General features: G+C 36.3%; 1 protein-coding gene across 1 annotated transcript in view; it reads left to right on the forward strand.

Moving 5' to 3' along the window:
* LOC134536501 (5-hydroxytryptamine receptor-like) overlaps nt 1–23713 on the forward strand; it is a 1474690-nt gene that overhangs the window by 609587 nt on the left and 841390 nt on the right. Inside the window, exon 3 of the mRNA XM_063376223.1 lies at nt 20547–20640. The gene's annotated coding sequence lies outside the window, so the exon portion shown is untranslated. The remainder of the gene's footprint in view (nt 1–20546; nt 20641–23713) is intronic.

The raw sequence follows: 23713 nt of genomic DNA on the forward strand, positions 1-23713 counted from the left end.
GCTCCAAATGGCTCCAAATGCTCCAAATGCTTCAAATGGCTCCAAATGCTCCAACAGCTCCAAAAAAAGGCTCCGAATGCTTGACAGCTCCAAATGGCTCCAAATGCTCCAAACGGCTCCAAATGCTCCAAATGTCTCCAAATGGCTCCAAATGCTTCAAAAGACTCCAAATGCTACAACAGCTCCAAAAGGCTCCAAATGCTTCAAAAGACTCCAAATGCTACAACATCTCCAAAAAAGGCTCCAAATGCTTAACACAGCTCCAAATGGCTCCAAATGCTCCAAATGACTCCAACAGCTCCAAAAGGCTCCAAATGCTTGACAGCTCCAAATGCTCCAAATGGCTCCAAATGCTCCAAATGGCTCCAACAGCTCCAAATGCTCCAAATGACTCCAAATGCTCCAACTGCTCCAAAAAAGGCTCCAAATGCTTAACACAGCTCCAAATGGATCCAACAGCTCCAAAAGGCTCCAAATGCTTCAAAAGGCTCCAATTGTTCCAAGAGCTCCATCTTCAATAGCTTCCAACTGATTCCAATTACTTTTCTTATCGAACTTGGCATGATTACTAACATGTCTTTATTAGTATACATTTTGATTGGCAGTGGTAACGTATTTTGCACCTTTAAGTTATAAGTTTTATTTAGAAATCAGATTTCGATAAATCGTAGATACCATTTGGAAAGAAAATATATTAATTTATCTTCAAGTTTATACACATACATTTAATTTAAGCCATTATTGTATGTAACCAGCTTCCCTCAGTTCTTTGAGTATGAAGGATATTTCTTTAATGTTCGAATAGTTTCCTGCACAAAGCGATCCATGTAGTAGTCGTAGCCTGTCAACCAATATGTTAGGATCTTCCCATAAGGTATAATTAAACTCTTCTGCTGCGTTCATCATCCTTGCATGTTTATAATAAATATTATTATCTCTGGTGTCTATCGTTTTAACACCAACCTCAAGGTCACTTTCGTCATCGTGCCAGTGATTATCACAAGTTTGATCAGGATAATTTATTTTATTACAACGTTTCCATCGTTTTGGTCTCAAACCACCATCACAGTCTTCACTCTTGCATGCTTTTGGTGCTTCAGTACAGTACTCAATCATGTCAGCCTCAGATGTGTCACCACAATCTTCAATCATGCACGCTTCAGATGATTCATCAAAGTCTTCGACCTTGTAAGCTTCAGATGGTTCTCTATCTTTCTCATTTTCATGGAGACGACTAGATATTGGAGTAAATATATTTTCATTTCTAATGTGGTTACAACTACCTTCGTTTGTTTTAAATTTTAAATTATTATCTTGATCTAGATCAGTAATTTTAGCATTAGCTTTTTCGCCTTCGTTCCCCTTCCACGATGTTGTAGCCCAGTCTTCGTTATCTTTATTCATCTTAATTGTACAGGTCTTGTAATGTCTATCCAAGTAATATCTTCTACCAAAGGATTTCTGACACTGACTGCAATGAAACGGTTTTTGACAAGGACCCAAATTACACTCGCTTCTCTCATGTCGTTTAGCATTCTTTCTCAAGGTAAACACCTTGCTACAGTATCTACAGTGATGACGTTTCGATACAGCGTCAGATCCTAAATCGGAATTCATATTAGTTACCGAGACTAATGCCAGATGCAAACTAAGAGTTTTAAATTAGATATATTACTTAAATAGAATTTTTTAATTATTTCATCAGCGAGAATTAATTTATCTCATTCAAAGGTACTTGTTGCAAGTAGTTCTGCTTTTCAACAACAGATGTCGACACATGTTACTTTCAGGTAAATACTATTTAGTTCTTTTATGCGGGATGCTCACTAACGATCGCAATAGAACGATGGCTTCGCTAGACTCCAAGGAGAAGGAAGTTCATCCATCCTGTTAGTGCTTCTTAGATTTCTCAGAGATTATTTGACTGAGTAATGATATTTTTTTTTTAATTTCCACCTGATAAAAATATTACAAGTGATGATTAAGTAGCAGATGTTCACTAATTATATGCAACCTTGAATAAAAAATGACATGCTTCATTAAGTAAATAATCCTTCATGCAGAGATAAATTCCTCATCAGTAACCAGAAGCACTCGGAGAAAACCATCAGATGTCTAGTCAGGAATAATCAGAAGTACCCAGTGAAAACCATCAAAATGTTGTCAAGAATAATCAGGAGCACACGGAGAAATCCACCATAATACTGTCAAGAATAAACGGGAGCACACGGAGAAAACCGCCATAATATTGACAAGAATAATCGGAAGCACACGGAGAAAACCGCCACAAGTTTTCTTTGATATCATAAAATTTCAGGAAAAAATAATAATAAATAAAAATAAATTAATAAAAAATTTAAAAAAATAAAATAAAAAATACATAAACAGATTCTGCTAGCTTGTGAACTTCTCATTGTTGAGCAAAGATATAGTTCTAGTACAAGCCAGAATTTTATGTACCTTTGAATGAGATAAATTAATTCTCGCTGATGAAATAATTAAAAAATTCTATTTAAGTAATATATCTAATTTAAAACTCTTAGTTTGCATCTGGCATTAGTCTCGGTAACTAATATGAATTCCGATTTAGGATCTGACGCTGTATCGAAACGTCATCACTGTAGATACTGTAGCAAGGTGTTTACCTTGAGAAAGAATGCTAAACGACATGAGAGAAGCGAGTGTAATTTGGGTCCTTGTCAAAAACCGTTTCATTGCAGTCAGTGTCAGAAATCCTTTGGTAGAAGATATTACTTGGATAGACATTACAAGACCTGTACAATTAAGATGAATAAAGATAACGAAGACTGGGCTACAACATCGTGGAAGGGGAACGAAGGCGAAAAAGCTAATGCTAAAATTACTGATCTAGATCAAGATAATAATTTAAAATTTAAAACAAACGAAGGTAGTTGTAACCACATTAGAAATGAAAATATATTTACTCCAATATCTAGTCGTCTCCATGAAAATGAGAAAGATAGAGAACCATCTGAAGCTTACAAGGTCGAAGACTTTGATGAATCATCTGAAGCGTGCATGATTGAAGATTGTTGTGACACATCTGAGGCTGACATGATTGAGTACTGTACTGAAGCACCTAAAGCAGGCAAGATCGAAGACTGTGATGGCGGTCTGAGACCAAAACGATGGAAACGACGTAATAAAATAAATTATCCTGATCAAGTTTGTGGTGCTGACATGATTGAAGACTGTGGTGACACATCAGAAGCTGGCGTGAACGAAGACTGTGCTGACACATCTAAGGCTGACATGATTGAGTACTGTGCTGAAGCACCAAAAGCATGCAAGAGTGAAGACTGTGATGGTGGTTTCTGACCAAAACGATGGAAACGTTGTAATAAAATAAATTATCCTGATCAAACTTGTGATAATCACTGGCACGATGACGAAAGTGACCTTGAGGTTGGTGTTAAAACGATAGACACCAGAGATAATAATATTTATTATAAACATGCAAGGATGATGAACGCAGCAGAAGAGTTTAATTATACCTTATGGGAAGATCCTAACATATTGGTTGACAGGCTACGACTACTACATGGATCGCTTTGTGCAGGAAACTATTCGAACATTAAAGAAATATCCTTCATACTCAAAGAACTGAGGGAAGCTGGTTACATACAATAATGGCTTAAATTAAATGTATGTGTATAAACTTGAAGATAAATTAATATATTTTCTTTCCAAATGGTATCTACGATTTATCGAAATCTGATTTCTAAATAAAACTTATAACTTAAAGGTGCAAAATACGTTACCACTGCCAATCAAAATGTATACTAATAAAGACATGTTAGTAATCATGCCAAGTTCGATAAGAAAAGTAATTGGAATCAGTTGGAAGCTATTGAAGATGGAGCTCTTGGAACAATTGGAGCCTTTTGAAGCTTTTGGAGCCTTTTGGAGCTGTTGGATCCATTTGGAGCTGTGTTAAGCATTTGGAGCCTTTTTTGGAGCAGTTGGAGCATTTGGAGTCATTTGGAGCATTTGGAGCCTTTTGGAGCTGTTGGAGTCATTTGGAGCATTTGGAGCCATTTGGAGCTGTGTTAAGCATTTGGAGCCTTTTTTGGAGATGTTGTAGCATTTGGAGTCTTTTGAAGCATTTGGAGCCTTTTGGAGCTGTTGTAGCATTTGGAGGCTTTTGAAGCATTTGGAGCCATTTGGAGACATTTGGAGCATTTGGAGCGGTTTGGAGCATTTGGAGCCATTTGGAGCTGTCAAGCATTCGGAGCCTTTTTTTGGAGCTGTTGGAGCATTTGGAGCCATTTGAAGCATTTGGAGCATTTGGAGCCATTTGGAGCCGTTTGGAGCATTTGGAGCCATTTGGAGACATTAGGAGCATTTGGAGCCGTTTGGAGCATTTGGAGCCATTTGGAGCTGTCAAGCATTTGGAGGCTGTCAAGCATTTGGAGGCCGTTTGGAGCTTTTGGAGCCATTTGGAGCTGTGTTAAGCATTTGGAGGCTATTGGAGCATTTGGAGCCTTTTTTTGGAGCTGTTGGAGCATTTGGAGTCTTTTGAAGCATTAGGAGTCATTTGGAGCTGTCAAGCATTTGGAGGTTGTTGGAGCTCATGGAGCCATTTGAAGGTCGTTTGGAGCATTTGGAGCCATTTGGAGCTAAGAAGTAGTCGTTGCACGTCTATGCAGGGCTAAATGATTATAAGATTGCTGGCTTTCGCAAGTGATTCTGTAGTAGGATAGAAATTGAGTAATAAATATTATGTTTGTAAAAGACTTTGAGGTGTTTTATTTCTCGAACCTTACACTTTTCTGGTAATTTTTTAAAATTAAAGTTGATTTATATCGGCCAGGGATCGAACCAAGGACCTTAGACGATCTAATCAATCAGTATATAGATTACAAATTTATTTAATGAATTTTGAACTTTTTCCCGAATCTCTAGCATTACAATGGTTAGGTTAGGTTAGGTTAGCATAGATTAGCATATGGATTAGGTTAGGTTAGTTTAGTTTAGGTTAGGTTAGGTTAGGTTAGATTAGCATAGATTAGCATATGGATTAGGTTAGGTTAGGTTAGGTTAGCATAGATTAGCATATGGATTAGGTTAGGTTATGTTAGGTTAGGTTAGGTTTGGTTAGGTTAGGTTAGGTTTAGTTTAGTTTAGGTTAGGTTAGGTTAGGTTAGGTTAGGTTAGGTTAGCATAGATTAGCATATGGATTAGGTTAGGTTAGTTTAGTTTAGTTTAGTTTAGTTTAGTTTAGTTAAGGTTAAGTTAGGTTAGGTTAGGTTAGGTTAAGTAAGTTTAGTTTTGTTTAGTTTAGTTTAGTTTAGTTTAGTTTAGTTTAGTTTAGTTTAGTTTAGTTTAGGATAGGTTAGGTTAGGTTAGGTTAGGTTAGTTTAGTTTAGTTTAGTTTAGTTTAGTTTAGTTTAGTTTAGGTTAGGTTAGCATAGATTAGCATATGGATTAGGTTAGGTTAGGTTAGGTTAGGTTAGGTTAGCATAGATTAGCATATGGATTAGGTTAGGTTAGGTTAGGTTAGGTAAGCATAGATTAGCATATGGATTAGGTTAGGTTAGTTTAGTTTAGTTTAGTTTAGTTTAGGTTAGGTTAGGTTAGGTTAGGTTAGCATAGATTAGCATATGGATTAGGCTAGGTTAGGTTAGGTTAGGTTAGGTTAGGTTAGCATAGATTAACATATGTATTAGGTTAGGTTAGGTTAGGTTAGTTTAGTTTAGTTTAGTTTAGGTTCAGTTAGGTAAGGTTAGGTTAGGTTAGTTTAGTTTAGTTTAGTTTAGCTTAGTTTAGTTTAGTTTAGTTTAGGTTAGGTTAGGTTAGGTTAGTTTAGTTTAGTTTAGTTTAGTTTAGTTTAGGTTAGGTTAGGTTAGGTTAGCATAGATTAGCATATGGATTAGGTTAGGTTAGGTTAGGTTAGGTTAGGTTAGCATAGATTAGCATATGGATTAGGTTAGGTTAGGTTAGGTTAGGTTAGGTTTAGTTTAGTTTAGTTTAGTTTAGTTTAGGTTAGGTTAGGTTAGGTTGAGTTATGTTAGGCTAGGTTAGGTTAGGTTAGGTTAGGTTATGTTAGGTTAGCATAGATTAGCATATGGATTAGGTTAGGTTATGTTAGGTTAGTTTAGTTTAGTTTAGTTTGGTTTAGTTTAGTTTTGTTTAGTTTAGTTTAGGTTAGGTTTGGTTAGGTTAGGTTAGGTTAGGTTAGCTTAGATTAGCATATGGATTAGGTTAAGTTAGGTTATGTTAGGTTAGGTTAGTTTAGTTTAGTTTAGGTTAGGTTAGGTTAGTTTAGGTTAGGTTAGGTTAGGTTAGTTTAGTTTAGTTTAGTTTGGTTAGGTTAGGTTAGGTTAGGTTAGCATAGATTAGCATATGGATTAGGTTAGGTGAGGTTAGTTTAGTTTAGTTTAGGTTAGGTTAGTTTAGTTTAATTTATGTTAGGTTAGGTTAGGTTAGGTTAGGTTAGCATATGGATTAGATGACGATATCAGGTTGGCAACATCGAGGGTTGCAAGGCTAAAGGTCAGGGTCGAATTTCATTGTCAGGGTAAAATTTCAAGGTCAAGGTCAAATTTCTAGGTCAAGGTCAAAGTTCAGGGTCAAAGTCAATGTTCACAGTCAATGTTTAAGGTCAAAGTCAATGTTCAAGGTCAATGTTCAAGGGTAAGGTCAAGGTTAAATGTCAAGGTCAAAGGTCAAGGTCAAAGGTCAAGGTCAAGAAGTTTAATGTCACTGAAGATGTAAAATTTTATGTTAAAATTGAAAAGTTTTCAGCAGGTTGGAAAAAAAAACTTTGCAAAAATAAAACTTAATTTATTTTAATTGAAAATATATTAGAATACCTATGCTAAATATACAAATTTTTCTCTAGTGTGTGGTTTCAAGGTTTTTTTACATTTATTACAATGTTCAAAGATTTTAAACAAAACATTAAATTAATCAAATAGTTGTGAGGAATTTAAATATTATTTATTGGTTAACATTTTTTATTATTATAATTTAGTTCTCAATAACTTGTCAAAATTCCGTTTTTGTTGTACACGGGTTTTAATTAACTCACATAGAAAAAAAACATGGCGTGCGAAGGAAGTACCTACGGGCTCCGACCAACAGCGCTTCTCTGCTGTGAAGTATTAGGAGATCAGAACTTGAGAGGAGGTAGTAATAAAAACTTGCCGGTGCCGTTGCGCGTCGTGGAAGTACAGCGCGCCAAAACACATGGTTGCCTGGCTGTATGTATCCGGCGTTCATAACACGTGTAGAAGTAGGCTTATATTCGTTACCTCCTGGCTGTTTATTACCGCCTAATACTTTTCAGAGCGAGACGTCCTGGTGAGCTGGTCTGTCCGTCCTCCTCCGTTCGTTCGTTACGTAACGGGACATTTTTTCGTGCGTACATGGCTGATGAACGTAACGGGACACTTTTTCGTGCGTGTATGGCCGGCGGAAGTGACGTTATCCAACATCGCTGATGATTGTAACGGGGCACTTTTTCGTGTGTGCATGGTCGAAGGAAGTGACATAATCCCCGAATCCCCAGCCCCCAGCCCCTGTCCCCATACATACCAAATACATCTACTACTTTCAATGTAAGGTAAAAGTTCAAGGTCAAAGTCAAAGTTAAATGCCAAAGTTAAGGACAAGGGTATGGTGACCAGAAAAATATACTAACATGGTATCGGCACACTCTAGCAGAAGAAAACAAGATGGTGGTCTCCCGCGAAAGAAGACAAGATGGCTTCCTAATTTCAAGATGGCGGGTGTCTCAGTAATAATAAATGATTACTGCACTCTAGCGTATAAGAATTAAACTAGCATGGCGTCAGCCAGGGCCGGAACTAGGAGATTCGTTAGGGGGGGCAAAGCTTAATTTGCCGCCCCCTCCTTACCAACATTATAAAATACCATTTTTCATTAGAATCGGTGGTTGAAATGATACCATTCACTTATACATATTTGAGAACTTCTATTTATCAAGTACACTAATTGGAAAACTAATACAATTACATTTTTTTATTATAATAAAACAGACTGTCATCAAACTATTGTTTATGGTTTGCACAACAGTGAAAATTAATGTCTTACCAATACTAAAATTACATAAGGAACATGTGATTATGAATTAAGTATAATATTGTATTGATAACCATACAAAGAAATTCAATTCAAAATTTAATTTTTCGAGCATGATTAGCTGCAAATAATATCATCAAAATTGATCAAAGCAGCTCGTTTGTGTTCAATAGATATAATACTTAGATTTGTTAATCTCTGCTGGCTCATCGTGCTTCTCAAATAGCTTTTAATAATTTTAAGTTTACTAAAACTTCTTTTACCTGACGCAATTGTAACTGGAAGGGTGAGAAACATTCTCAGAGCAGTAGTAATGTTAGGATGTGGCTACTCCAGTTTATTTTTGTATATAAGGCTCAACATTGTTGATGCTGTAGCATCTTTTAATTCATAGTCTACTGTTAATGCATGGTGCTTAAAAGTTTCAATTTCAAATACGAATTCTTTTTTGTTAAAATCGGCACTGTGTTTCCTAATTCTGCTGCTTTTAATTTAAATCTTCTACTTCCATTTTATGAATTTGAACACCACATAAAAATCCAAACTTTTTGTTAATGTTTTCCAAAGCCTTAAACTTGTTACTCAGTTCCATAATTAATCTGTCAATGACTTCCAACATTACTTGATGTAAGTTTTTTTGACATACGCCATTGCTAAGCACTTTTTCTGTAGAAGAAAACTAAAAAATAAAATAAATAAATAAGTAAAACTAACCAAAAGATAAAAAGCACAAATTAAGCAAAAAATTTATGTTGTCAACAGGATATAAACACCACAAAATATTCCGTAACAGGAAAATGGTCAACAAACAAATAAAAACAAAGAAAAATGTACTAAGAGAACGAAAAAACCCCACAAATGATGACGACACAAAAATATTGAACCCAAAAAAATTCAGCACAATGGTTGATACGAGACAAAAACACGACAAAACGAAAAGACGAAACAAACACAATAGTTTTTCCAAAACAGAAACAAGCGACGTTTCGGGAACTGCTATCTGCTCCCGTCCTCAGGCAGAGACGCACATGGTACGAAAACACAGGAGCGACTGAGTAGGGGCTGGAAAAATGAGGGTATTTATCAGAGAAAGGGCTAGCTACATCTTGCTCAGCCAAGAGATCACCCGCGCAACGGGTCCTTGAGATGCCAGCTCTCATCGCAGGGGTTTTACTCACTCCAGACCACGAATTATGGTAATACTTGTTTCTTAGAGTGAAGAAACGCATTTGAAGTACGAATATATTTACAAATTATGCATAATCAAGTTAAATAGAATTTCTTAATTTCTTGGCTAACTTATTGGTTGCGATATGTACACTTTCAAAACTTTTTTAATGACTAGTTTCAACTTGTTTTAGTGAACCACTTTTCATATTTTGCCGCCCGCTGATATTTGCCACCCGGGGCACATGCCCCCCATGCCCCCCATGCCCCCCCTTAGTTCCGGCCCTGGCGTCAGCGCACTCTAGCCGACCATACATGATGATGGCTTCCTGCAAACCAAGACAAGATGGCGGACGTGACGTCATGTTACCTGACGATATATATGCTATTAACAAAGTGGTGGGTGCCAGTCTGCCAGCGTCCACTGTGAGGGAAGAATCAGTCGTAATTTTTTTTTTCCCTCACCGGGTTCGAACCGAGGACACCGAGCTCCGTGTCATAAAAGTAATTTTTTTAATTTTTTTATTAAAATTTTATTAATTGAATTTTTTATAAATTTTTCATTTTTTTCCATTAAAATCAGATAATAAATAAAGATTTTAAAGATGACGGCCGTAACGGAAATTGCAACATTGTATAATTCAAAATAGCGGAAAACAAAATGCCTGAATGTTCGAGAAAACAAAATGACGTCATCCAAAATGGGGGATCCAAGAAGGCGGATCCAAAATGGCCACCGGGGTCAAGGTCAAGGTCACTGTACTACTTGTCCCGTTACGCTGTGTCCCATTACGCTCATCCAAGATGGCCGCCGTGACGTCACAATCAGAGATGTGGCTCGGCACCTCGCACCTCCCCCTGGATCCTGGCGCCGGAGCCCCTTTTCTATACTACTGGTTATACCTTTAATTTTAGTGGAGAATCGCATACAGTTTTGATACAATTTCTTGGGCTTACGTCATTGCATTTTTCCACTGTTTGTCATCGAAATATAAAAGAACGCATTTTAATAAATAAGAATGAAAACATAAACCAACAGAGAACAAGTCTGAATAAGCAATGTTAACAGATAAACACAACTATGTACCTAAACAGGTATTAAGGACACAATGACAGCACAGACGAACACATTGAAACTGAAACATCAACAGCACAAGAATGCCGGGGAAGGAATTTTGTCACGAAAAAAATAATACAGACGAACACAGTGGATTAACAACGAGGAGACATTTATAACAAAAACAGTAAGTGCAGTTAGCCCACAAAAACGGGACATTGCAGCAAATATACACAACACAACGACAACACAACGACAAAATAAAAATATATCATGGACAAAACAACAACACCGACAAACTAAAGAACTTATCTCATATAAGCATAAAGGGATAAATAATATTTTCCTCATACGTTTTAACTATCGTTTGAGGAATGGTTATTATAGCTTTGCCCAAAATAGCTTTGTAAGCTGGTTACCTTTAACGAGGAGTGTATGGTTGTGTGCATAATGGATCGTTGCTCGGAAGGTATTTAATAACGGTAATGCTCGACCTATCGCAGATACATAGTTGAAGTGTGTCCTGAGGAAATGGGAACTAGGTAGTGGCCACTGCCACGACTATTGTCTACACGTGACCCCGGCCCCAGTACTCGCCGCGGGTTGGCTGGCGAACACGAGGGATCCTGGCCAGCGGGGCGGAACCTCTGCGATTACGTCCTCCCACCTCCCCCTTCCCCCACACTGGGTACAGCTCTACCCGGGCCAAGATGGTCGTGCATCCACGCCATGATTCAGCCGGGGCGTCGCAGCGATAGCTGGCCAGTGTCTCCCAGCTCCGGGTGCGCCGGACTTGGCCCATCAAACATCATAGCAGAAATATAAGTCTCACACGAAGTTTTCTGTATTTGTTTCATTTCTTGCCATTCATTTCAAATTTTTTTTATTTAATTTTTTTTATATATTTAGTTGTTTGTGCGTTTTGATAACTAACCTTTATGTTAGCTGCATGAAAGATTTTATAACCACTTATAATTTTTTATTGTTTGATTAAAACCTTATGATTTATATGAAGATAAATAAATTAATTAATGTCTAACATTGTAATTTTACATATCATGGATATTATTAAATTTTTAAAAATGGCCACCAGGCAAATTCTATATGTTATACAAAATACTATGAATAGCACAGAAACAGTTAATGGTGAGATTTAAACTTATCACAATTATTTATTATTAATGTAAATATATTTTTCATAATGTTTGTCAAAGTTATTATATGCCAACACTTCATTCCAATATTAGAAACAAATTTAATTTACAATACTCAAGAATCAGGGTTTTCTTAAATTTCCTTTGATGACTAATACTAATTGTATTTTTAGGAGGGGTCCGGGTTAGGGGAGGGACCAAAGTGCGTGTCAGGCCCAAGCCTATACGCCTAGTCATGCTGGGAACTACCCATGCAGGCATCATGTGCTTTGTTCGTCAATTGGCCAGCAACGGCAGTAATTGACGACATTCATTGACTCTTGCATTAAACAAGAGTCCTTCAAAAATTTTCTTTATTAAAAACTGTATTATATAACTTAATTATAGTACAGTCACTGCATTTGATGGTATATCAAGAGCTATATAAGCTTATTCACACCATTATTAAAATTGTATTTTTAACACGATTTTGAGACCTGTCACATTACCCTATACGAGTATAAATGCCATAGTAGTACATGTATTATGTATTATAAAAAATTAAAATTTTTTTTTTTTAACAAATTACAGACCAATATTAATGTGGCTTAGTTTACAATTATTTTTCTAAAATAATTATAGTCATTTATTTTTTATTTAAAAAAAAACTTGTAACGAACATAAGAAGCACGGCCGCAACGCAAGGTAGGTACCTCAGAGGCCTGGTGGCCCCGTACAGCCACTGACATCAGCGCATACCTTTGTGGATTAGGACAGCCAGGCCTCGCCACCCCTTGCCACCATACCTTACTACCCTGGCGCTGTCGTTTATCCCTTAGCGACCTGGGAATTCCGCGGGCTCACAGAGGCGGCCTCGTGGATTGGCGTCAATAATGCATCGCTGTTCTGAATACTTCGAGTGTCGGGTCGGTCCGAGATGACGCGACACGTCACGAACACTCCCGTATTTTCCAGAAAGATGGCCAACGGGTATAAAAGCAGTGTCGCCAGCCTCCACGGGAGTTCCAACTGGTGATTTGAGTGAAGTGAAAGTTTAGCGATGAGGATGAGAGACCCCCCTTTTGCGAGCGGTGCAGTCGGGGAGCGATGGGACCGTGTGTGTGTGTGGACAGGTGCGAGGTAAGCTGCGAACCACTGTTGAGCCTAGCTCCAGTGAGGAGTGTGAACTGTGAACGTGGCAGAAACGTAGTGATCTATGAACAGACATTATGTGTTGTGATTTTATTATGTATGTGAATATTAGAAACTAGCTGTCCCGAACGATGTTGCCCTGCCCAAATTTCTATAAATTTGTTTGTGATAATTTCTTATATTTGTGAAAAAAATATTGCAAATTTGTTAGTAAAGTAAAAATGAGGAAAAAAAGGATTTCTGTTTAAAACATATAATAATAAATCATTGTTGCCATGAATTTTCAATTTGAGGATGAAAACATTTATAAGAATGCCAAATTGTATATATAACATACTAGATTAATTTGGTTGGCAGAACACCGTTGAAATGCTGAAAATGTATGATATGCCTGGAATGTGATCGTTTGGAACCATGTGGTTTGGTTTCTAAATGTATGTCACAATAAAAAAAAAAGAATTCAAACTAAACATTTAAAACAGAAACATTATTGATTAAGTTGGTGTTTTGTGACGTCACCATTTCGTTTAATGCACTGCTCTATGATACAAGATATATTTTTGTTTTGTTGACTGGCGCGTAAACCAATAAAGCTGATGGTTTTCCGACACGGGAATGGGCGACATACAATTGAACATGCGAGAAGCGTGGATTTTCAAGGTCTTTTTCCGCAAAAATTCAAAGATTGCCCTTCTGATATGTTTATAGTTAATTCAAATGCAAGAAGCACCGGAAACTGCAAGCATTTAAAGTATAAAAAATGTATGAATCATTTGGATTCGTCGTATCAAAAGTCTTCTTCTTGATACTTTCCTTTAAGAATTGTTTCTTTGGTAACGTTCATTGACGTAGTCTGAATTTGTGGAACGTTGAAAGACTACTAATGTCTTAATACGTTACGTGAGTCAAAATATTTGTGCACTTTTTAATGGCAATGTTACAAACGTGAGCAAGGCCGGGACACGTGCAGGTGCAGAGCTGGCTGGCGACTGCCGCAACATGAGACGCGCCACGGGCGACTGGAAGATTACAAAGTTGGTCGCTTTCCCCCCTCCTTCACAACGCTCCCCGCTCCCCGCGTGGCACTGATAGCTAAGACATCTGACACCTCACAGCTGCATTGCCGAAGTATAGAAGAAAGGAAAGTTATCGATCGAATCCAATCAACTCTAATTTTGTAGATAAGGAATATATGCGTCTTTGATGATTTTTCACCATTAATAATTGAATAAATACAATTTACCTAAAATTACCTTTTTTGTATTGAACAGGGATAGAAGCGAGGACGCATATCGAACGAATCCAGCATATTTTTATAAGCAAAATGTTTGATAAAATTTTGAATATTTTTTCGATATTCTAGCTAAATAAATACAGCCATTCAAGATGGTGGTTAAATGTCAAGATGGCGGTCTAAAGTCAAGATGGTGGGTGCCCTGACAATTCTTAATTACAGTACTCAAGCAGGTAAAAATGAAACCAATATGACGGTAGCGTCCATTACCAGAGGAAAAGAAAACAATATGTGGGATCCAGCAGACGAAAACAAGATGTTGGACGTGACTTAATACTAGCTGGCTATATATATATATATATATATATATATATATATATATATATATATATATATATATATATATATATATACCTAGATATAAGTGTTTTTGAGGGCAGTCTGCCGGTGGCTTTCATGGAGGAAGGATCCATCTCTCCTAGTTTGAACCGATGAATTCAAGATTTAGGTATGTTTTTTTAATTAAATTCTTGTCGAAATTTTTATTAAATAATTTTTATTAATATATTTTTCATTTTTTTCCGATACAAATTATGGAATTTTAAGATGGCGGTCCTGAGATCATAAATTCAAAATTACAGAATGTTTGTGTTAAAATTTTAATTTTTATTTTTTATTTTAATTTTAAATTGTGTTTGAATTTGTAGCATACAAATACGAAATCTAAAAATGGATGCCGTAACAGAATATTGCAAATGTCACGTATTTACTTTCAAAATGGCGTCCATGGCATCTAATTTTCACGGGGTGACCTCAATGGCTTAGGGCGGCTTGCTCTTTGGACTCTTAAGCCACTTTTAAAAATATTTATGCCGTTGACATTTTTAAAAACTAAAACAGGAAATTTTCCCTTTAAACAGGGAGTTTTTCCTTCGAAATAGGAAAATTGTCATTTTTCCGATGTTTTGGAGGTTTTTGGGCGGATTTTTGTTTCCTTAAAACTGGAAATTTTGGCTTTTTTTTTGGCGAAAGTTTGACAACTTTTTAGAAATTTTGAGTAATATTTGGTCAATTTTGATGGTCAAGGTTTAGATCAATCAGGGCCGTTTTATGAGAATGCGAGGCCTGGAGCAACAATATTCGGAGGCCCCCCCCCCCCCCCACTTTTTTTTATTGTAGTGATAATTTTCAGATATGAAAAACTCATATTTGCATTGACATGTATGTAATAACTGACATAAAAAAAGACAAGAAGTACCATAATGAAATGCAGCCTGTATACGCAGAAATATGAAACATATGTATGCAGGGAAAACAAAATAATGTATAACAACAAATTTTATAGTTGAAATGGAGTAATATTTCATAGCCAACACCCACCCCCAATATTTCTCTGCTTCATTTACGAAAGTCTTAAATCGTTCTCAAATATTTACACAATTTTATGAGTTGCAGATCCCGACCAATCAAAATTACATATTTATTAACTCACTTTGCAATAAACATCTTCCTTGCCTTTTTAGCAGCAAACAAGTTAATGAGTTCAGCAAATTAAATGCTGTTCACAAGATCATGTTCTGTAGAAATCACTGCCAACGAGTTTAATCTCTCTTGTGACATGGTAGATCGGAATTGATTCTTCAGAACTGACAGTTTTGAAAATGATCTTTCCCTTTCACATTTTGTGATTGGTAGTGTCAAATACAAGCGCAGTGCTATTGCTACATTTGGAAATGCATCAATTATATCACTGTTATATAAGTGCTGCAAAACCTTTTGTGGAGTGAATGATGTAACACTGTCTTCAACTTGTTGCTCTCTGAGAAATGATGATAAGTGTAATAATTCCTTTGTAATAACAGGCTGCAGATCATTTCTGTATTTTCTGACCAACTCGGTAGCACTAGATTTGAGTTCATCTTCACTTGCTGTAGTTAAGTTACAAAGAAACCCAAATGTTGAGGCAATATCTTTTGTAGGAAGCAGCACTCTTCTGCAGTTCCACGCGGAGCTTATCACAATGCATATAAATGTGGAGATTTTGAAATTCTCGCTGGATGTTACAACAGTTGAAAGTTCGTCTTTTCCATCCAAAAAAATTTTATTTTTGGAAGATCTAGTATCTACAAAAGTTTGTAACACATGGTTGCTTAGTTGTGTTGCTTTAACTTCAATTTCATCAAAATTATTTCTCAAATTGGAAACTAAATCTTTCAAATAATTCATCAGTTGATGACCAGTTATGATATCGAGTCCAGGCTTCTGTAGATGCTTGGTTACTGCACCGAATTTTTCCATAATGTCGTACCAAAATACAGCCATAAAAGCAAATTCTAAATATTGCATTTTCTTCATGAGGGAGTTCGATTCTATCCTTGTGACTTGCGTTTAATTTTTGTCGTTGAACATATGATTAAATGCACAGAAAATCTCATCGTAATGAATGACGAGAGTTTTCAATGCATCTTCTCTGCATGACCACCTTGTTTTCGACAAGCTCTTGACAGTGATTTTTGGCATTCCGCTATTTCTGAAATAACTCCTTCAAGAGCTGACCACCTGTGAGTGGAAGCAGCGAAAAATGAGTACAGCTTTTCTAAAAACAGAAACAGTTTTGTTGCATGAATACATTCACCAACACGGTTTTTTCCTACTAAGTTTACTGAATGTGCTGCACATGGAACATACAGCACAGAGCTGTTTATCGATTTAATGTGCGCTTGTTGGCCCTCGTATTTTCCTGACATGTTGGCTGAATTATCATACCTCTGACCTCGGCAATCCTGGATATCAATGGTCTTGTCTTTTAGAGTACAGGTTACAACTTCATTTAAATTTCTTCCTGTATGGCTGTAAATTGGAATGAAACACAAAAACCTTTCCAAAATGTTACCGTTAAGCCAGTATCTAAATACAAAAGATAACTGATCAGTATGGGAAACATCAGGTGTAGAATTAACTATCAGTGAATAATATTTTGCCTGTCTAGTCTCATTTAGCATGTGTTTCCGAACTTCGTTGCCTATTAGCTCAATGAATTCTTCACATATATCAGAAGAAAAATACACGACTGCATAAAAAATTTACAACTACCACTACTCTAACAAGAACATTCTTCCAGTAATTTGTCTCAGTAGTCACTTGTGCATCTAAATGTGATGAAATAGACATTTTCTTATTTTTTCTTGAAACCCATTTTAAAGAACATGCTTTGTGTTCAATACTGTTTTCATACTCCCTCAATTTTTCTTCTATTTTCTTCCAATTAGAAAAACCATTTACAAATTTTGATAGTTTACAATTACTGAAAAGTTTGCACGCAAAGCAAAACACATTTCCCGTACATTTAGAGTACAATAACCATTTTCTCTCCTGTCGCTCTACATTTTCAAGAACTCTCACAAATGCAGATGTTGTTAGTTTACGAGTACATTTTGGATATTGCCTAGAAAAAGCTGTGTAGTCTCCATCATTATTACTAAAAAAAGTCCGGCCCCTTATCAACACAATAACTAATCATTTCGTCAGTGATATTGCCAGGCCACGCCGCAGGATCTTGATGGATTTCTTCTATTAACACTGCACTATCAAACTCTACACTTATTTCAGTCCTAGCACAGTTTCTAGAAGTTATGGGAATTTCGGGATTTGTGTTAATGAGATTACAATTATCTATTTTAGTTCCTTCTGTGTTTTCTTTAACTTTATCAGAGCTTGAAAGTGGTAAAGTTAAAGGAAAATTACCATCACAATCACATGGTTCTAGTAAGGCTGTAAGTTTTGGAAGTTTGTTTATTTATTCTTGTTCTCTTCTTTTTGCTTTACGTTTGGAAGCACCACTATCAAATTAACGTACACTCATTTTGTGACATTATTATAAAACACAACCAATTAGCAATTATTATCAAACTAAAACTCTGGTGTAGTATCAAGGTCTGTTTACATTATTCCCGCCTGATGGACTTCTCTATTGTTGAACACAACTACCAACATGAACATCATAAAAGAGTTCGTATGATTCATAAACCAACAAAATCATTGAAAGAAATAAAGTCATTACTGCAAAAACAAAATTAATAGCTTTAAAATCTCACTAAAACATATTTAGTTGCACAAATAGATTAAAACAGGGATATTGATTGTTGTTCGTCAATCTTACATTAAGAAGTTTTACGCGTACATTAATTACATGACATGTTGTAACTAAAACGAATCACACATCACATTAATCGACCTCTCGAATCGAACAATAGCACCCGTAGCACCACAATCGCTGTTGTGGTATGTAATGAATCCGCTCGCTTTGTCCGCACCACGGTAGTTATCGGCGACCGGAGTCGATGTCGGTGACTTACTCAGTAGTTATAAATAAAACTATACAAGTCACAGCACGGTGTGGTTTTATTGTTGAATCATGCTTTACAAAACTAAATAAATAGGAATATAAATTTATAGACAAGTTATTATCACGCCAGATATTAAATGGGAATTCACTTTAAATAATGATATATTTTTTTAATAAAATTTGAGGCCCACTAGAATGTGAGGCCCGGGGCAAATGCCCCTTATGGCCCCCCCCCCCCCCCCCTTAGTCACGGCTCTGCGTCAATGTCATCAAATATGGCCACCGTGAAGTCATAATCCAAGATGGCGGTCGGCTCCTCGGCTCCTTCTCTGGAATTCTGGGCTCGGAGGAACTAATATATACTACTTTTATGCTTAGTCTTTATTTCACTTTAGTAAGATCTAGATTAGATTATGGCTCTGTCATCTGGAACTAAATAAATACAACTGATTCATAAAGACTTGAAAACACACAAAAGGATATGTTCAAATATATTTTTAACAAATATTTAGTAAATTATATTTTTAAGGAATTTACGCATGACCTTAACATAGAAATCCTGAACATGCATACATTACAGTTCAGAAGAAAAGTTGCAGATATTATTTTTGTAATAAATTGTTCACAAATGTTTATCACAGCAGTGAAGGACTTAACAAAATGGCGCTGAGTTTTCCTACTTTTAAACATAGAACATCAGAATTTTTAGAATATATCACCAAAAATAAAATTGTCCAAACGTTGCACAGATAATAAATTGCAATAATTGTTTAAATGATTTGGAGCCATTTATTTAGTATTAAAAATTCAGTGAAAGTCATTGTAAGCTCTTAAATTTTATGCAGTTAAGTAACTCTATCATATAAATATTTTATTGCTACTATATTACCTAGAGTTAATTTAAAATTGATGAATTAAATTTTTAGATTTGACATTGTGATGATTGTTTTAAAAGTTTTGATCCATTTCTAAAGTCAATAATGTCAATGTAAGACATTATTTTTATGCAGTTAATGAACCATTTTAAATAACTATTCTATTGTTGTTTCTTTACTACCTAGAATTAATTTTAAAATTATAATAATGTTTATGATTCCTTTATTTATTGACTTTATTTGTCTTTGTCATATATTTGTTTCATCATATTTTATGTGTGTAATGTCGTTTTTTTTTTACGGTCTCTGTGCACAATTATGTTTTAAATATGTTTTATTTTATGTAATATTTGTAAAGTGCCTACCTACTAAAGGTCATGACTGTTGGCAGGCACTCAAATAAAAATAACAAAAAAATAAATATTTAGCTTTAGATACATGCCAACGCAATTGAATTCTTATAACAACTATGCGTATTAAGCTTCAACAAGAAGTGTAACCTGATTATTTAACTATCATACCAATAAATACTCTCAATCGGTGTCGTATTATCATCTTCAAACTTTTCCGTTGCATTTGAGGTTTCAGAACGTAGTAATACATTGAAACTTTTCTTTGATATTTTTACAGTTTATATTTTAAAAAATATTGAATAATAATTACGTGGAATAGAAAACAATAGAAGGGCTAGTAGAGGAAACTTCTCAAATATCTCTTTCAGATGAATTTTACGTTTCATTGGATCCTTCAACAAGTCGAACCAGGAGTTCAGTACTTGTCAAACAGCATGACTCGGGGAACCTAGAATAACAAACAGTCACTTAATATTTACTTTCTGCGCTGTATGAACCTTCAATGCTGAAACGCAATTGGTAACCGACCCAACGATGTGTATTTATGAAAAGTAACACATTAAGAATAATCAAATCAAGCGACAACAGAATAACCAGTATGTATTCACTGTTTTCAAGGATTTTCATAAATACAGGATAGTATGTCATAAGAAAATTGACCGCAGTAGGCTAATATAAGGACAATAATCATATTCGCTGACCAAAATGGTTTTTAAAATGGGATTATAAATTTTTTTATCATTTTATCATACACCTTCACTCACTCGTGGTATAGCTTTTACTGGTCGGCATCAATAAGTGAGAAGGCATCCACCTTTTTTTCAGAGAAAAACATACAACCTTCGCGTTTTGGTCATAATATTTATTTTCAATTGACATTCAAACAATTTTTAAAAAATCATTCTCATGATTGCAATGGAAAGATACCAAACTGTGAGTTAGGATATATAAGAATTTCCTAAAAAAATCTGAAAGAAACATTAAATTTTCTTTGCTGGGTTGCAAAACGATATTCCGCGTTTTAATACAGTGAAATCCTCCCCTTTTTAAAATCCAGGCGGAAATTGACTAACTTTTAGTTTCGATTTTATTTAAATTTGTTATCTCTAAGATTATAATTCCCTTAATATCGAATTTTAATATAAGTGTTTATTTTTTTCCAGAACCTCTTGAGACAGTTGCCGGTCCAGTCAAACGACCAGCCGACCAACCCGTGGCTTTCCTGCGCTTGCGTGAGGAGTGCGACTAGCCATCACGGTGAGTGGACGCAGCGGTTCGAGCTAAGGTTCAATGTTCCGTCAAATACTGGAAAATAGAGCTGATTCGGTATAGACATCTGTGCAGGCGTCATAGCAGGAAAAAATAATTCATATTTTAAATACCTTATTGCAGACCATGTAGCTTACTCATTTTATATATGTCACTATGCAGCCAATTGGTAATTAGTATTGATACGTCGAATAAATTTTCTCTATTTCGAATCACAATAATTACTTTGAATACATCCCTCGGATCCGAATCTTGTTCTCAAGTGTACATATTAAAAAAATGTACAAGCAATGAAAAATATTAATTATGGTGTTTATAACTTTAAACACGTTAAACGATTTTCTTAATGAAATAGATTTCCTGATTTGTTTCGATAATAATAAATTACAGTTACGCTATCATGTGTAACAGAAAATTATATAAAAATAGAAACAATTTTTGTGTAAATTTCAGAGGAAATCAGTGTTATGTATTATAAATTAATTTATTGCTTTTAATAATTTTTTTGGATTAATTTTTCACGAATATTAAGAATTTGTGGTTTTTGAAGATTTGAGGATATGATTGGCCCATCTCTTGTAATAAGTATATAAGAATTAAAATAAAATTTAAAAAAGGGGGTTGTCTATAAAGTCGGTTTACGGACGATAATTTTACATGATGACGTCATAAGATAACATTGATGAAAAATTGCATACTTTTTAATTTTCAAATATTATTTACAGTTTTTGAAAATTTAATTAAAATAATTTGTTTAAATATAATCAAGAATAATTAGTTAAAAAGCCCGCCTTAGCCTCTTTGATAGTATAGAAGATTTGGACTGTGGTTTGCCGGTTCTTGCACGCTCAGCTCAGGCGGAATGTGACAATGAATCACGCTTTTTTATGCATGCAGCCAGCGTTCATCGATTTATAAGACGTTATCACGACAAAAATATCCTAAGTCCGGGGAAAATAGAACTCCACCCAAACAAGTACAGGGAATTAGCTAGCTTAGATGACAGACCCTGCCACGAGACTGCAGGTTGCGATGCACGAATGCTGAGATGTGAGTCCGGGCAGGCGCCGCTCAGATGCCTGTCACGTGTCGGACGTGTCTCGAGCGCGCGGAGTGAAGGCCAGCCCAGCTGCACTGGTTCATAGTCTGCGTGGGAACTCACTTTGCATGGCGCAATGCCCGTCTGCTCTCGGCTCACAGCCGTGCATTGCTCGCTAAATATTGAGCTAAAATCTTGCCCAATAGCATTGCCGATGAATGTATGTTTTGTATTAGCTATGCTTTGTGCCGGAAATTAAGTTTTTCGGCACTTTTTTTTAATTTTTCTATTATTTCAAATTTATTTTTTGGAAATTTTATTTGCTATATAATTTGGTTACTAAAGGGTGATTTACTCTTTGTTAGGCTGGTGTACTCTACGTAGTTAAACTTTGTGCCAGTAGACTGAAGCACCTTTCTCAGAGACCTATCTGAGCTTTTGCAAATCTAAGACTTCGTTGGCAGCCCGTTTGACATTTCTTCCGTTTGCAGGCACGTCCCAGGCCTGTAACATTACTTATCTTCATGACTAAAACTGCATACAACAGCTCTGGACGAGTTGTTACCTATTCTCAGAGGCTATCTGACCATAGCCTTTACCGTCACGCATTCGTCTTAGGTTCACTCCCCGAAAGGCATGGCTAGGAGGCTCATTTACAGCCTGGTTGCGTTATCAGCAACCCCCCCCCCCCCCCTTACACCACCCACACACCACCTGGATTCTAAGAATTTAGCCCAAGAGCATTGCCCTGGCGTGAACTCTGCCAAGCGTTGACCGACTACAAGGACAACTGGCATAAAAAATATGTGTGCAAGATGGACCACACATAACATCTAGCGGCGGACATAGTAACTTCTTCTCGTGTCACGAGCGCGTGGACCTGACCCACGACATCTGGTGACAAACTTACTAACCTCCCAGCTACCTTCCCCTGTAGGCCGCCAGAGTGCAGCTCCAGACTGCGCCATTAGCCCTAGGTTAAAGCAGACATCTTGGGCGAGTCGATTCTTTTTTATTTCAGACAACCCTCAACAGGTATCGCTAGAGTCGGCCAGTGCTACCAACTTCGAGACATCAATGTCAGAGTTTTTTATAAGTCCCACTAGGGGAACGTCGGAACCTTTCGGTCCGGAGGTCCCAGTCCCCCCCACCACTTTTGGTTGAACATTTACTTTTAATTAAGAGACGCGGTTCTTCGCAAGACACTTCGCGTCGCGACTGCAGACGGACCGTTTGTGATTATCGGCGGATCAACGCACTGCAAGACTTCCATCCGGCCGCAACCGACGATGTAGTCGATTAAATAAGGGATGCTATCCCTGTAATCTTTTTTAAGTAGTTTAGTTCGTCTGCGTAGTACAACGAATAGTAGTTATTTTCTTTTCAATAATTTAGTTTTTAAATGGTATAAACGTCCGCGCCCAGCCAGGTATTCGCGGGCTCCAGATCAGGACTGTCGACTCATCAGAAAATAGAAGCCAACTTCCCTGTCTGGTGAGTTAAGATCCGCGAAACCCCAACTTCCCCTTAACTTTTGTGGGCCTTCTCTGCCCAGTTTATACTGTCTGTATACTAGTTCTTATCAGTTTTGATTCGGACTGTTCCAGACAGGGTCCGAGAGCCGGACGCCGAATTGGCATTTTCAACACCCTTCCTCAACAACACACAGGCGCCCTGGCATCATGTTCCCAATTGATCTCCGGGAAACGAAGCCCCGACCTCCGGTGCTACTGTATATTTGAACCTTTTTCTGAACTTTTTTAAATCATGCCGTCAGATGAAGATCATTAGATAAACATCATTTCTGGACTTTTATAATTTATACTGGGATGGTTTAAACATATTTCAATTTTTTATTGGTTTATTAATTTTTTTTAATGAATCTTTTTATAATTTAATTTAGGGCCATTCCATATTTGTTTAACATATACCTGAGAGCTTTTTTTAAGTACGTAATTGATATTTTATTTTAATATTTGTGTTTATATCTGTAATAAGTTTCCTAAGTATGGAGTAATTATA

This window comes from Bacillus rossius, chromosome 11 (genome assembly GCF_032445375.1).
Source record: "Bacillus rossius redtenbacheri isolate Brsri chromosome 11, Brsri_v3, whole genome shotgun sequence".
Lineage (NCBI taxonomy): Eukaryota > Metazoa > Arthropoda > Insecta > Phasmatodea > Bacillidae > Bacillus > Bacillus rossius.